Source organism: Anas platyrhynchos, chromosome 36 (genome assembly GCF_047663525.1).
Source record: "Anas platyrhynchos isolate ZD024472 breed Pekin duck chromosome 36, IASCAAS_PekinDuck_T2T, whole genome shotgun sequence".
Classification (NCBI taxonomy): domain Eukaryota; kingdom Metazoa; phylum Chordata; class Aves; order Anseriformes; family Anatidae; genus Anas; species Anas platyrhynchos.
Genome location: NC_092624.1, coordinates 4050498 through 4065855, shown reverse-complemented (window position 1 = coordinate 4065855; position 15358 = coordinate 4050498). Strand labels below are relative to the sequence as shown.

The 15358-nt window shown below is 53.4% G+C and overlaps 1 long non-coding RNA gene across 1 annotated transcript in view; it reads left to right on the top strand.

The window, feature by feature from the left end:
• The first annotated feature begins 4994 nt into the window (after positions 1–4994).
• Positions 4995–15358, top strand: part of LOC113845395 (uncharacterized) — a 120871-nt gene continuing 110507 nt past the window's right edge. Inside the window, exons 1-2 of the long non-coding RNA XR_011806167.1 lie at positions 4995–5097; positions 5911–5942. This is a non-coding gene — a long non-coding RNA (uncharacterized lncRNA). The remainder of the gene's footprint in view (positions 5098–5910; positions 5943–15358) is intronic.

Here is a 15358-nt window from a genome sequence, read left to right as displayed (position 1 = left end):
ATAAAGGGCAACCCCACCCCCTCGTTTCCCCAGCCTGTCCTTCCTAAAAGAGACATAGCCCTCCATGACAGCTTTCCAGCCATGTGAGCTGTCCTACCATGTGATGGTGAGGCAGCTCAGATGACACAGCACAGGTGATGCAGAGATACAGGCAGTCCTTGAGAGATGCTCTCTCACTAGAGGCTTCGTTGGAAAAGGAACACTCCTGTGGGGGAACCACACCAGAGCCATGCCCTGCCTGCTGCAGTACAATGCTCCAGCCTCAGCGGTGTCCCTGTCCCACTGCCCCCACTGCCCTGGGACTGATTCTCACCTGGCACAGATGGGGTTCAAGGAGCACTGATAGCAGAGCACCTGAACTGATTGGGGACTGGCCATGAGGACACTGAGCATGTCCCCTTCGTCCTCTGGGGTTAGCAGTATATGGAGGATGCTCCTCTGCTCTGGTTTCACAGCTCACCTGTGACTGCCAAGTCCCGGGGGACACTGAGGGCAGAGTTCTTCACTTGGTTGCTCTGATCCTTGAGCTGGTTCATCCAGCACAGATGATAACTTCCTGATACAAATGGTGGACGTGCCAACTAGGAGAAAACTGCTGTCAGAGCTTGTTGTCATTAACAAGGAGGGGTTGGTTGACACAGAGAATCACAGAATCACAGAATTGTAGGGGTTGAAAGGGATCTCAAGAGATCCTCGGGTCCAACCCCCCTGCCAAAGCCATTTCCTTAGTACAGGTTGCCCAGGTACATGTCCAGATCGGACTTTAGTATCTCCAGAGAAGGAAAGTCCACAACCTCCCTGGGCAGCCTGTTCCAGTGCTCTGTCACCCTCACTGTGAAGAAGTTCTTTCACAGGTTGGTGTGGAACTTCCAGTGCTCCATTTTTTTGACCATTTCCCCTTCTCCTATCCCCAGAAACAACTTAAAAGAGGTTGGCCAAATCCCACTGTCTCCCACACTTAAGGTATTTGTATACATTAATAAGGTCTCCTCTCAGTCTTCTCTTTGCAAGGTTGAAATTTGAGGGCAGCCTTGGTTGTGGCGACCATGAGATGGTGCAGTTCAAGATCTCGTGGGGCAGGAAGAGAATACAGAGCAGAATCACAACCCTGGATTTCAGCAGGGAAAAATTTGGCCTTTTCAGACAATTGCTAGGGGAAATTTCAATGGGACAAGGTACCTGAAAGAAAGGGTCCCAAGACAGTTGGTTAGTGTTCAAGGACTGCTTCTTCCCAGCTCAAGATCTGAGCATCTCAGCAGGTTGGAAATCAGGAAAGAGAGCCAGGAGACTTATTAAAGAGGGAACCGCTGGGAAAAATCAAGTGGAAGAGGAGAGTCTACAGATCATGGAAGGAGGGTGCGGCCACTCGGGAGGAATATAAGACTGTTATCAGAGGATGTAGGGAGGGAACTAGAAAAACTAAAGTCTCCCTAGAATTAAACCTTGCAAGAGGGGTCAGGGAGAAATGAAAGGGCTTGTACAAATACATTGCAGATAAAATAACACTAGAGGCAATGGAGGGCTGCTGATGAACGAGATGGGTTCATCAGTTAACAACTTTGCCCGATAACAGAAAACACTGTTGCTATCACCAACAATGGGGCTTGTCCACCCCCAAGGCAATACACCCACAAAGGAATGCACCCCAGGATGCTGAGGGAACTGGCAGAAGTCATTGCCAGACCACTCTCCTGTTTGCATTTGCTAGGATGAAGTAATGGCCACTCTGAGCAGGACTGGAAGGGCCCTGCCACCAGCCAGGTGGAGAAAATGGTCAATGGCATTGACTGGACAGTGTGAATGCGAAGGCCTTGCACATGAGAACCATGAGAGTATGAGGCTCGGGTAGACAGTGATACACAGAGGACCCTACTGCCATCAGGTTATTGGGGGCAGAACCGCTCTATTTCTGGAGGGACAGGGGGATGCAAACCATTGTCTGAACTGCAGGCTGAAATGAGCCCAACTGGGAATGAGTGAGCAAAGCTGTCTGGTTGGTGGCCCTGGAAAGAGACTGCTGAGGGGAAGGAGGAGGGCTTCTCTGACAGTGCTCTGGTAGCACAGAATCACAGAATGTTGGGAATTGAATGGGACCTGGAAAGATCATCTAGTGCAAATACATCAGCACCCCCAAAAGTACTTGTTAAATGAATGGAACAAACAGGAGTCATTTGTAAATTTACTGCCCAAAAAGGAGAGGCAAAATGGTATTACTCACCACTACCTGGCTCATGACCATCCAGTGGCACAGCAATGGTATCCCCTGCAAAATGGCTCCCCGTTATTATTGTACAGCACAAAGTGCTCTTTTTTTGCACAGCAAAATTGTGTTTCCACGTGCACTCAGAAAGGGTAGGAAAGGCAGAGATTTGTGGAAAGGAGCCAGTGTCTCCTTGCCAGACACCCCCAAGACATGGTGTTGAAGTGACTTCCCTTCTTACATGGGACACTGGCTGCAGCACCAGGTCTCCCCATGGAGCCACTGGCAGGCAGAGGGGCTCAGGCTGCACAGCCTTGCACAACCAACAAGGGTACAGAGGCTGAGCATCGACAGGGGATGCAGCAGTGCTGTGCCCACACGGGTGTGGAAAAGAAGGAAAAGGATTTTGGACAGCTGCAGATGTTTGCTAGCCTGATGGAGAGCTGCAAAAGAATGAGCCAAATCTGGCAATAGGAAAAGGGGCAGGAGGCCACTGTTGGAAGAATACTGCTATGAGATACACATAAAAACAGCATGATCTGCAGTGTGTGAGCGGACAGAAATAACAGCGGGGGCTCAACAAAAGCAGCGGATGTAGCAAGGGCTGAGGCAGGGCCCTGCTGATGAGAGCCTCTTAGTGTAGGCAAGGCTCACGTGGCCACAGAAAGCCCACAGGACAGGTCCCAGCTGCACTGCAAGTCTCTGTCCCACTGTCCCCAGCCCAGAACAAAGCAGACACCTGAAGCCGACGCTGCTCCCCAAAAGCAGCACCCCAAAAGATGCTGGGGCAGGCGCCATGGGCAAGACTGTCTCCTTCTGGCCCTGCCGTCCTGCTGCTGGTGATCTGTGAGTTGGGGCATTGCTGGGGGTGGAGGCTGAGGGCTGGAGGTCTGCTGCTGTGGGCAGGACAGACCCGTGGTGGGCACAGGGGAGGATGGGGACAGCGTGTGTGGGGCAGGTGTGCAGCAGTGTGGGGCAGAGTTGCTTTGGGGAAGGCAGGAGGTCGCTGTCCCTCTAAGCAAAGCCCTCTTTGCCCCTTGGAGCAGGTGCTGGAGTGACCAACCAAGACATCTGCAGCTCTCCAGGGTTGCAGGAGCATGGAGGTGAGTCCCAAAAACGAATATGTCCTGCAGAAAGAGATGGGATTGTTGAAAGGGATTATTCCCTCACAATTCATTGTGTAAACACCAGGAGAGCAGACTCTCCAAGCCTTGGCATGCAGTTGGTTTTGCCACCCGGCAGTCACTAATGCTTGCCCGGGGAATCCTTGTGCCTTCCCTCCAGGTAACTACCAGGTTCCAGTCTTGTACCTCAACGCTTCCAGTGCCCAGGAGGGGGAAATAGTTTTCTTTCAATGTACCATTGATGCTCATTTTCCTGCTACACGAGTTGTCTTCTGTAAGAATGGGCAGGAGGAGCACAGCCTGAAAGCCCAGCATGGCAGGGTCATCTACCCTCTAGTAGTGAACATCACCTCCAGAAGTGCTGGGACATACACGTGTGGGTACCAGCAGAGGAATGACAGCAACTGGGTGAGGAGCTCTGCTCTCAGTGCTCCCTGGACGCTGTCTGTGGCAGGTGAGACACAGCCCCAGGGTGGTGGGGACAGAAGGGACTGGGACACCACTGAGGCTGGAGCTGTGTGCTGCAGTAGGCAGGGCATGGCTCTGGGGTGGTTCCCCCACGGGAGTGTTCCCTCTCCTCCAAGGGAGCCCCTAGAGAGAGGTGGCTCTCAAGGGTCCACCTCTGCTGCAGACTTGGGGATGTGCTGGGTGGAGGCACAGAGTGCAAGGACCCTAGGTTGAGATATGGTTGCTCCAAGGACTGCCCTTTACATTGATGAGCCTGTGGCCAGGGAAATCATATTCTTGTCATGAGATGGGCTACAGCATATATGTAAGTAAAAGTAAGTTCTGGTAAACAGAGGGGAGACCACAGTGGTGCTGATTTTAGAAACCAGGGTGGGCAGGTGCCAGCTCATCAAGGACAAACAGTGGGGACATGGACATGGTTGAGGTGGTGTGCAAGGCCTTTTCCCTACTAAGAAAAACACGCTTTCCACCAAGGTACAACTGCTGGTGAGACCACCCAGGACATCCACAGTTCCCCAGGTGAGGACCACCATGTGGGTATGCCGGCTGCACAGGCACGTCCTGCCCCCTGCCTCTCCCCATCACACCCCGCTGCCGTCACACCCTCTCTCCCCCAGCTCCAAATTCTTGGTTCCCGCACAACCTCCCCACAGGCACGGTGCTTTCAGTGGTGGCCGTCGGCCTCATCCTCCTGGCTGCAGGCAGCTGGTTTGCCATCAGGAAAGGTGAGGGAGTGGGGGAGGAGGGCGGAAAGGCTGAGGCCGTGGGGGTCCTGCTGCAGGGCTGTTGCAGTGAGAAAGGCGGAGGGGGGGACCTGGGGGTGCACAGGTGGGGCAGACGGTGCCTGAGGGTGATGGCTGTGGGCAGCCCAGCTGGGGAGGCTGCTGAGGGAGCTTGGGGGCTTCAGCCTTCGTCCCCCAGCCCCGAGATGGGAGTCAGGGCTGGGCAGCACTTTGGCCTGTGCACCTCAACCCCTGTTCTTCTTGCAGGTGCCTGCAGAGGGAGATGCCAAGGTGAGCACCAAGGGCTGCTGGCTGTGGGGTTTGCAGGAGGGATTCAGAAGCACAGTGGGGCCCTGGGGTGTTTCTTGGCCAGGGGCATTCCCTGTGCAGAAGGCAGGAAGGACAGGGCTTGTCTTGGGCTGCCCTCCAGTTCAATGACAAATGCAGGAAAGCAACACCAAAGGGCATAAGCCTCAAGACCCCTCCTCAGTACATGCACATCCCAGAACCATTGCATCCCCCTCCAGGCAGCAGCATGTTGACAGCACACAGATGGAAGACACCAACTATGGTGACATCCAGTGTGAGTACTACCTTCTCCCTTGGGGGAAGCCACATGCTCATCTCCCCATGAGAATCCTGTGCGAGCCCCATGGCAATCCCACCCCTTCATTTCCCACTGGGAATAACAAAATCCCTGCCCGTTCATCAAGGCCAGGTTTCTCTCCAGCACCTCATGTCCTGCTTCTTCCTTGCATGCAGAGTGTGTGCGAGGCTGCTGGCTGCACAAGGGACATGGCAATATCCCAGTGCTCATGGGGAGAAAGCGCCTTTGCCTGGAGGGTCCTTCCACAGCTTCTGCAGCCCCAGGCTGCAATTCCCCCACCTCAGCCTTTTCTTTTGTTATTTCTTCAGTTTTCCTACAAAGCAATTTCTGTTTTCATGCAGTTGAATGGACAGAGCAGCAGTGAAAGATGTGGCTCCCTTTTCTTGTGCTTGTGAGGAAACCATTTTAGAGTTCGCTCTGTAACCACAGGTAGCAACAAAGAGAGGATGTTGTGGTTGGGTCACAGGCTATAGATATATCCCCTCCTGATGTGCACCGTGCTCGAGTTGCTGCATGACCTTGTTTTCCCACACCTGTACAGAGCAGCTCGGAAGGTGTGCTGGCTGTGCAAAGAAAGGAGATGCCACAGAAAGCTGGAAATACACCAAAACCTCAGCATCTCTGCTTCACTGCTGCTTAATGCATGTCCCAAAGCAGGGAGGTGGGAGGGGAAATGGGGGTGGGCATTGAGTGCTGACCACAGGCAGCTGATGCACAAAGCCGGGGTGGGTCTTGGTACCCCTCCAAGAGGTGGGCAAGGCTCATGGTGTGTATTTTTTCCCCCCACAGACTCCACCATCGCCCATGTTCGACGGGACAGGGTGAGTCATGGCACAGCTGTGCACAGCTCCTTTCTGCACTCCTGCAGCCTGGTGCCCGCTCATTGTGCAGGGCTCACAGTCAGCAGCTGAAGTAACAGGGTTTCTTTCCCCCCTAAAGCCTCCTTCTGTGCAGCAGATGGGAAAAACCACGACATATGCCACAGTGACCCGCACCCAGACCCGATAGCGCTGTCATAGGGCAAGTGCACAGGAGCCTTGTCCATGGCTGCCTTTGCTCTCCTCTAAAGGGCTTGAGCAGCCATAACATGGGGTGGGGGTTGCCTTTTGGGCTTCTTTGGGGTTTTCTGTCACAGGGAAGAGTTGTGTGTGTCTAGCCAAGAGGATGTAGGACTCACACCTGCATCAATAATACGTTAATACTTCTAAAATATAAGAGATATACTAAATCATACTGTGATTGTATTGATTTTTTCTCAAAAGAAGAAAACATCTCGCTTGCTCAGTGGAGGATGTGTACACGAAAGTTGCATTATAAAGTCGCGATGGTGCTATTCCACCCATGGAGATGCACATTTGGACCTACAGGGACAGATAGCACTGCAGGGATGTGCTCACATGTGTGTGCCAACCGGTGTGTGCACTGCAGATGCGGTTCTGCTCAGATGAGAAACAAACATCTCTGACTTTGTGTTCCTGATGGCACCTAAGTCTCATGTAGCCACATCAGGAATGGAACGGAGGAGACAGACAGACACCGAGGCTCAAAGGGGTGGTGGGTGTCAATCTGAAGGGATGTGAAGAGCCTTGCAGACAGACCTTGCCGAGAACTACACCAGCACTTTTCTGTTTGGGGTGGCTTCATTGAGAGCTGGCAGATCAGCAGGGCTTTCCCCAGTGTTCTCTGCCTCTCTCAGAGAACCAGCTGCATCGAATCGCACACGCTCATCTTTTGGCATGCAATGTGTGTTGAAAGCAGTTGGATTGAGAGAGCTGCAAAACACAAGGGAGAACAAGCAGTAGACTTGATCTGGCGGTGCCCACCATGGGGAAATGCTGGGAGCACGGAAGGAGGGGGATTCAGCCAGAGCACAGCTACGCGAAGCTCCCAGGTTCCTGCCGTCGGATGCACTTCTTGCTTGCATTTGCTCTCCAACAGCCTGCCCTCTTGCGGCCATCACGTGCACGCTCAGCGTGGAAGGCTGTGCTTGGGCTGAACTCACCTTCACTCTGCCCATCTCATTCACGTTGGCATCTGAGGAGAGCACCTGAGTTAGTGTCCAGCCACACACAGCAGGTAGGGCTTCCCCACCCCTCACCAGAGATGACCCCATGGCCACAGCTTGCCATGACAAAGGCATCAGCACTTCACACAGTGCCTAGAGAAGGGTGAAAAGGGACTGGCACTTACAGAAACGTCTGGGGTCAGAAGACGAGTCCTGAGCACTTCCAGCAACATGGAGAGGCATAGAGAGACAACAGAGAAAAGGTGCTGAAGGTCCTTAGCAACACTTCCACAAAAACACTGGTTCTGAGGTGTGTGTGTGTTGAGAAGAAGAGCACCACAGGGCCCCGCCATGCCTCCCACTCCCTCCTGCAAACCCCACAACCAGCAGCCCTTGGTGCTCACCTTGGGCATCTCCCTCTGCAGGCACCTGCAAGAAGAACAGGGGCTGAGGTGCACAGGCCAAGGTGCTGCCCAGTCTTGGCTCCCATCTCGGGGCTGGGGGATGAAGGCTGAAGCTCCCCAGCTCCCTCAGCAGCCTCCCCAGTTGGGCTGCCCACAGCCATCACCCCCAGGCACCGCCTGCCCCAGCTGCATACCCCCAGGTTCCCTCCACCACATTTCCCAGTGCACGAGCCCCACAGCAGGATCCCCATGGCCTCAGCCTTTCCCCCACCTTCCCCCCACTCCCTCACCTTTCCTGATGGCAAACAAGCTGCCTGCAGCCAGGAGGACGAGGCCGACGGCCACCACTGCCAGCGCCATGCCTGTGGGGAGGGCGTGCAGGATCGGGGCATGGGGAGCTGGGGAAGCTGCTCCTGCCCACAGCAGCAGACCTCCAGCCCTCAGCCCCAATGCCCAGCAATGCCCCAACTCACAGAGCATCAGCAGCAGGACGGCAGGGCCAGAAGGAAACAGCCTTGCCCATGGCGCCTGCCCCAGCATCTTTTGGGGTGCTGCTTTTGGGGAGTACCGTCTGTTTCAGGTGTCTTCTTTGCTGTGAGCTGGGGATGGTGGGACAGAGGCTTGCAGTGCAGCTGGGAGCTGTTCTGTGGGCTTTCTGTGGCCGCCAGAGCCTGGCCTAAAGACAGGCTCTAATTGGTGGGATCCTACCTCAGACCCTTCTGTATCTGCTTAATATTGAGAGCCTTCACTCTTATTTTTATCGTCTCAGACACCACAGCACGTGCTGATTTTGGTTCTTTGTTAGGGACAAAATCCTTTTTGTAAAGCCCGTCTGCTTTTTATCCCAACACTGCTCACTGTTTTACCCTCTTCTGAACACATCGTCTCTGAGAGAACTGTTTTAACAAGTATCTCAAGGGCAGCATCCTCCCTGCAAAGCCCTCCTGCCCCTTGTCCAGTCAGCTTTGCCCTCTTCTGACCACATCACTCTGCTTGTCTTCAACATCTGGACAAATGATGACTGCATCAGGGGAATCCTGCACCAAGGCCAAAGTGACTTCAGAGCTCTGGGGCAGCTGCCAAGGCTGTGGGCAGATTTCTCCTTCATCCTGTGGTTAATCAGCTTATGAAGAACTCTCAGGGAGTCTCAGCTGTTGCCATACTGCTGCCAGCGCAGCACTATGGGAGCCATCTGCACCCACACTTTGACCCTTATGTGACCACCCAACCACCAGGAAAGTCAGAGGCTTCACTCTGAAGGCACCTGAACTCCCCCATGCTGCTCTCTCAGTCCCCTTCCTCAAAGGAATGGGGGAGAAACCCTGATGGAAAGAAGACTTGTGCAGTTAGATAAGGACAGGGAGATCACTCACCAGTGACCAGCACAGGCAAAAGAGACTCCGCATAAGGCAGATTAATGCAGTTCATTGCCTACCATTAACGGGCACTGCAGGGACTTTCATCCCACAGGAGGTAGGGCCTTTCTTTGGGTAGCACCAGGCCATTTGCAAGATGCTCTTCTGTTTAGTGGTCAAGTGGCTTCTCAGAAATGTCCAGCCAAGTGCTCCCGTGCCTCTGCACCCAATAGACTCAATACAGCCTTTAAGACTCCATGGTATGGCTCAATCTTTCCAGAGGTTGTTGAGTGACCTGGGATGTGCTAGACCAAGGAATGCTTTGTTTCTGGACTGATGGCCCACCAATTTCCTTTGGGTATGACTCCCTGGCACTCTTCTGTTTACACTTGGAGCATCATGGGCTTCTGATCCTCAACAGCCTGGCTCCAGAAGGCAGAAGGTGACCTCAGCTTTCTCCTGGTCTTTCCTGACAGAGGCTCCTGGCCAGGCCATTTTCCCCACCTGCAGTGTGAATCACCACTGGCACAGCTGGGCTTGCAAACATAGGCTCAAGAGCTCCTAGTGCAGCCTTTTGGACACCTACTTGTATCTCTTCCAAGGGGTTTTGTTGCTCACAACCCCACTTCAGAGTGCCCTTCTTTCATGTGACTCAGTAGGGAGGGCTCAGAAGATCACTATAACCTGTAATATACCTTCTCCAGAATCCCACAAGGCCTAGGAAACCTTGTGTTTCTTTCTAGACAGCTGGTGGGCACACAGTTGTTACCTCATTGACCTTTTTCATTGGGATGTGGCATCCTGCCATTTTACTTCCACGTTCAACATTCCCTGGGCAGGTCCCTTGACTTCACTCTGGTCAATGGCAAAACCAGCCTTCATGAGAATTTGAGTGATTTTCTTCCCTTTCTCAAAGACTTCCTCTGCTTTGCTGCCCCATATGAGGCTGCCATCAATGTACTGCAGGTGCTCAGGAGCCTGCCCTTGTTCCACAGCCATCTGCGTTACTGCATGGCAAATGGCAGGGCTGTGTTTACATCCCTGGCACCATCCATTGCAGGTGTACTGGACACCCGTCCAAGGGAAAGCAAACTGTGGTCTGCATTCTGCAGCTGCATTGGGTTTACATGGTAAGGGTTTAGTAACTGGGGTCTGCAGAGGTGACCTCGTTGAGAAGTCCAGAAGCTGCCCCCTATTTGAAAAGGGTCAGTGTCAGACTGTTCCAAGGGACCTGCTGCAGGCCAAAGCCAAGCCCATAAGCCATTTTGTTTTCCCATCTCTGTGAGAGTATATTTAAGAAGGGAAGGAAACCTGCTGCACAACAACAGGTGGCATAGGGAGGAGTGAGAACCAGCCCTGAAGGCACCAAGGTCAGTGCAGCAGGAGGGCAGGAGGTGCTCCAGGCATGCAGCACAAGTTCCCCTGCAGCCTGTGGAGAGGCCCCTGGTGGAGCAGACTGTCCCCCAGCACCCATGGGTCCCACATGGAGCAGATCTCTACTCTGCAGCCCGTGGAGGAGCCCCCGGTGGAGCAGGTGGGTTTTTGGGGGAACATATATATATGTATATATATTGGTTTGTTTGTTTGTCTTCTTCTCACTTCTCCATCTTGTTAATAATAGGTAAGAAATTTCATTTATCTCCCGATGCTGAATTCATTTTGCCTGTGACAATAAAGCTTGAGTGATCTCCCTGTTCTTATCACAAGCCTTCAACCATTCTCATTCAATTTTCTCCCCCTTACCCTTTCTGGAGGGGGAGTGAGAGAGCGGTTTTGATGGAGCTCTCTGTCCTGCTTAGTAAAACCACCGCAGCTGCCCAGAAAAGCTTCCATGGGAGTGAAACCACCACAATTTCTCAGAAGAGAGAAGAAACACAAGTACCAAATACCTTCCTTGGATAGGTCTGTACTATCAAAACCAGCCTTAAGGAACACCATGTCTTAGAAGGCAGGGGCAGGGCCTGCAGCAAGGAAGGTGTCCCCTTTGTGAAAGAGGATCAGGCGGGGCAATGCTTCACCAACTGAGCAGAGAGAAGGCCATGGTCCCTGCTAGAAGGCACCCCCAAGTGCTGAAGGAGCTGGAAGATGTCATTGTGAGGCCACTCTCCATCATCCTTGATGGGTCAAGGTGAGTGGGAGAAGGGCCCAAACACTGGAGGGAAGCAAGCTCTGCTTATTCCTGAATGGCAAGAAGGAGGACCTGGGGAACTAGAGGCCAGTCAGATCGCCTCCATCCCTTGGAAGGTGAGGGAGCAGTTCATCTGGGAAAGCACTTCCAGGCACTTGGAGGACAGGCAAATCATCAGGAGTAGCCAGCAGGAATTCAGCAAGAGGTGGCTATGCTTGGCCAACCCAAAAGGCTTCTGTGATGAAAGGACTGTCTTGGTAGATGAGGGGAGAGCATGGATCTTGGAATGCAAGGCCTCTGATACTGTCTACCCTAACATCCTCATAGAGAAGTTATTGACACCTGGCCTGAATGAGCAGACACTGGGGTGGACTGAAAACTGTTGGAATAGCAGAACCTGACGAAAGGTGAACAGTGCTACAAAGTCTAGTTGAAGGCTGCAAACTAGTGATGAACTCCAGGGATCCAAATTACGTCCAATTACATTCAACATCTGCATTAGTCTCAGGATGCTGGGACAAGGTTACCCTCAGCAAATTTGCAGCTGACACCACAATGGCGATTTATTCCATTAGGAGGGTTGGAGGTTGTATGGGAATGAGGGAGTAGCTTCTTGCACCCAACTCTGTATATTCCCTTCCAGGAAGAGTATCCTGGAGGCTTGTGCTGTGAAACATGCATGCATGGGCCTGAAGAAAGCTGTGCTTTGTTGAGGGCATGGGAGGTGAGGGGCTGTCCTTGCAGGAAGGAGCCTGGTACATTCTGAACCAATCCTTTATGACTCGCCTCCCACAGAACCAATACCCACCAAAGTGCTGCCACACAGGGCACTGTAATCACCTGGGGATGTGCCCATTGCAGCCGGCACAACCTTGGGCACAGGGAGGTGCTGGAGTGATGCAGGAGATGCAGAGCATGGCTACCTGGGCATGCAGACATGACTCCATCCCCTCATGTTCTCCCGATATGCAGAGGAGGATCCTGCATTGAAGATGTGATTCTGTAGGTAGGGGTGAAGCCATGTGGGTTCTGGGGTTGAACTCAGCCGTGAGGGTGCGCGATCCAGTGGCAATCCTTGATGTGAGCAGAGAGCAGGGTCTGAGCCAAGGGAAGCAGAGCAGTGTCAGCAAATCCCTTGGGCATGATGCCCCAGCTGCCTTGAACCCAATGGCAGGACCAGCCATGTCACGTTCAACATGAGGGCAGGAGCTGGGAGGTCACCGGAGGGAAAGGGCAGGGATTCTTCTCTTTCAGGTGGGAGAGTCAGTAAGGCTGAAAAATGCTTTGTGTTGCACACAGGAGAGAGATTCCTTCCCAGGAGTGCACACCCAGAGAACAAAACCCATCTCTTCCCGTCTCCACCCTAATCTCACGTCCCTTCTGTCACTCATTCCCACTCTCACCCTCACTGGGGTATCTGCAGAGGTCCTAGGTGGTCATGCCAGCACCTGCAGCATGGGGCACAGAGGGTTTTGCTTAGAAGGGGCAAAAGCAGACACAACCACATATTCCAGCTCCAAAGCCTGCAGCTTGGATTTTCCAACATGAACAACTACAACTTTCTACTACTTGGTTTCCCAAGAGATTGCGTGGTGGAGTAACTCCCTGGTGTGCCAGAGAGAAGGGTGCCCAGAGGATGCTCCCGAAGGGTGGTGGAGCTCCTGCCCTGTCACTATCAGGCAGGGGGAGGGTGCCAAATAGATGAGGAGGGGTGGAAGTGAGTCCTACTTGGGCGTGATGGGCAACCTCCCTCCATACCTATCCCACTTCCCTTCTGAGAGGAACAGAGGGCCTGCAGGAGTCACCCCTGAGTGCTGAAGTAGCTGGCAGATGTCATTGCGAGGCCACTCAATCATCCTTGATGGGTCAAGGCGAGTGGGAGAAGGGTCCAAAAACTGAAGGGAAGCAAACTCTACTTCTTCCTGAATGGCAAGAAGGAGGACCTGGGAAACTGGAGGCCTGTCAGATCGCCTCCATCTCTGGAAGGTGAGAGAGTAACTCATCCAGGGAAGCCTTTCCAGGAACCTGGAGGACAAACCAATCATCAGGAGTAGCCAGCAGGAATTCAGCAAGGGGAAGTCATGCATGTCCAAGCCAACAACCCACTGTGATGAAACGACTGTCCTGGTAGACAAGGGGAGAGCATGCATCTTGCCTGCCTGCAGTTCAGGAAGGCCTATGACAGTGTTTCCCCCAAGATTCTCATAGACAAACTGTAGATGTCTGAGCTGAAAGAGCAAATGTTGGGGTGGACTGAAAACTGATGGAAGGGCTCAGCCCCAAGGAGGGTGATCAGTGCTGCAAAGTCTAGTTGAAAGACACTAATCAGTGGTGTACCCCAAGGGTCCAAACAACATCCAATTGAATTCAACATTGGTATTACTCTGAGGATGCTGGGCTAGAGGTTACCCTTAACTAGTGTGCAGCTGACACCACAATGGGCGTTCAATCACCAGGGAGGACTGGAGGCTGTATGGGAATGAGGGAGTAACTCCTTGCACCTAACTCCATTTCTTACCTTTAAGGAAAACTCTCCTGGAGGCTTGTGCTGTTAAACATGAATGCATGGGCCTGAAGGAAGCTGTGAGACAAGTGTGTTGATTAGGGTTGGAGAGGTGAGGGAATTTCCTTGCAGGAAGGACCCTGAAACCCACGTCCCCTCCAGCTCTGCCTCCAAGCAGCTCTTGCTGAGTTTTCAAACCATTTTCCTTTTCCCTATGCCCTCCATGTAGTCTTGCAGCCTTATGCCTCCCAGCTGAGCAGCTCCTCTCCTGCCTGCACCCATCTTGTCCCAGAGTCCCCCGCTGCACACTAAGGCCCCAGATGTCAGCACTGGGAGCTGCAATGAAGGGACACCTTGGCTCCTTCCAGGTATTGGTGTGGGATGTCTAAAAGCTCATAGTGCAAGGCTGGGGATGGTCTGTTAGTGTGGGGGCCAGCCATGCTGAGACCCCATCCCCACCTGCCCCACAGCTGGATACCCCTGTGCACAACATCCCTGCTCAGGTCTGTCTCCTGGGGATGGTGCATTGATAGCCAGAAGACCCAGCACAGGGATGGATGGGTTTGGGGTGCAGAGGGACGGGTGTGGGGTTCATGGGGCCAAGCATGGCCACCCTCTGGTCATCTACATGGCCTCAGCCATCCTCACATCGGCATTTTTCCATGTCACATCTGCCAGGACAATGGCAGCAGGTAGGGGAACCCTTGTGTGGCATGGCACAGGGAAAAGCAGCTTCCTCACAGGACACATGGCCCCACACAGCAGTCATAGAGGAGCTCTCCCAGCTCTGCTCACTGGCTTCCCTCTTAAATACAGAGCAAAAACATCAGCTGGTGCATTCTGAACCCATTCTTTATAAATTGCCTCTCACAGGACCAGTGCCCAATATGGTGCCTCCAGAAGAAGCACCGTAACCACCTGGGGATGTGCCCATTGCGGCTGGCATAAACTTGGGCACAGGGAGGTGCTGGAGTGATGCAGGAGATGCAGAGCATGGCTGCCTGGGGGTGCAGCCATGACTCCTTCCCCTTATGTTCTCCCAGCATGCAGAGGTGGATCCCGCGATCAAGATGTGATTCTGAGTGCAGGAGGGGCAGCCACGTGGGTGTTGGGGTTGAACCCAGCTGGGAGGGTGCGCAATCCAGTGGCAGTCCTTGATGGCAGCAGAGAGCAGCCGCTGAGCCAAGGGAAGCAGGGCAGTGGCAGCACATCCCTTGGGCATGCTGCCACAGCTACCTTGAACGGAACGGCAGCAGGAGTCTGGCAAATGTGTGGGGGTCATGCTCTGAGCATGGGGGAGCAGGCTGGGGACAGCATGGAGCCCAGGGGGACATCAGAACACCATGGGGACAGGGACGTTTCCAGGCTGCCTTGCCACACTGGCACTGTGGCTCCATCTCTCCAGGAGGAGGGTGATGATGGGGGCAGACAGCAGCAGGAGCAGGCTGAGGGCAGAGCGCAGGATCCAGACCTCCAGGGGCATGGCTGGCCCTGTGAGAGAACAGAGTCACAGTGTCACCAAGACAAGCCACGGAGGACGGCTGTGCTGGGAAAGGCTGATGAGCAATGTCTCACCTCTGGAAGGGAGCTGGGCCTTGTGTGAGGGGCTGCTGCCTGTGGGAGACATGAACATGCTTTGAGTTTCTGGAGCTTTGTCCTGGGAAAATCCCAGATGCTGAGCAGACCCTGAACTCGTGTCTTGCTTCCTTGAGCACAGGGTGAGCATTAACAACTGAGCTCATGTAAATTCCCAGACATAGGTTAGTAAAAGTGTGAGGGAGAGCTTGGAGCAGTAGTGGCACAGTCCAAGGCCAATTGATATCCCCAACCCTTGTTTTTTCA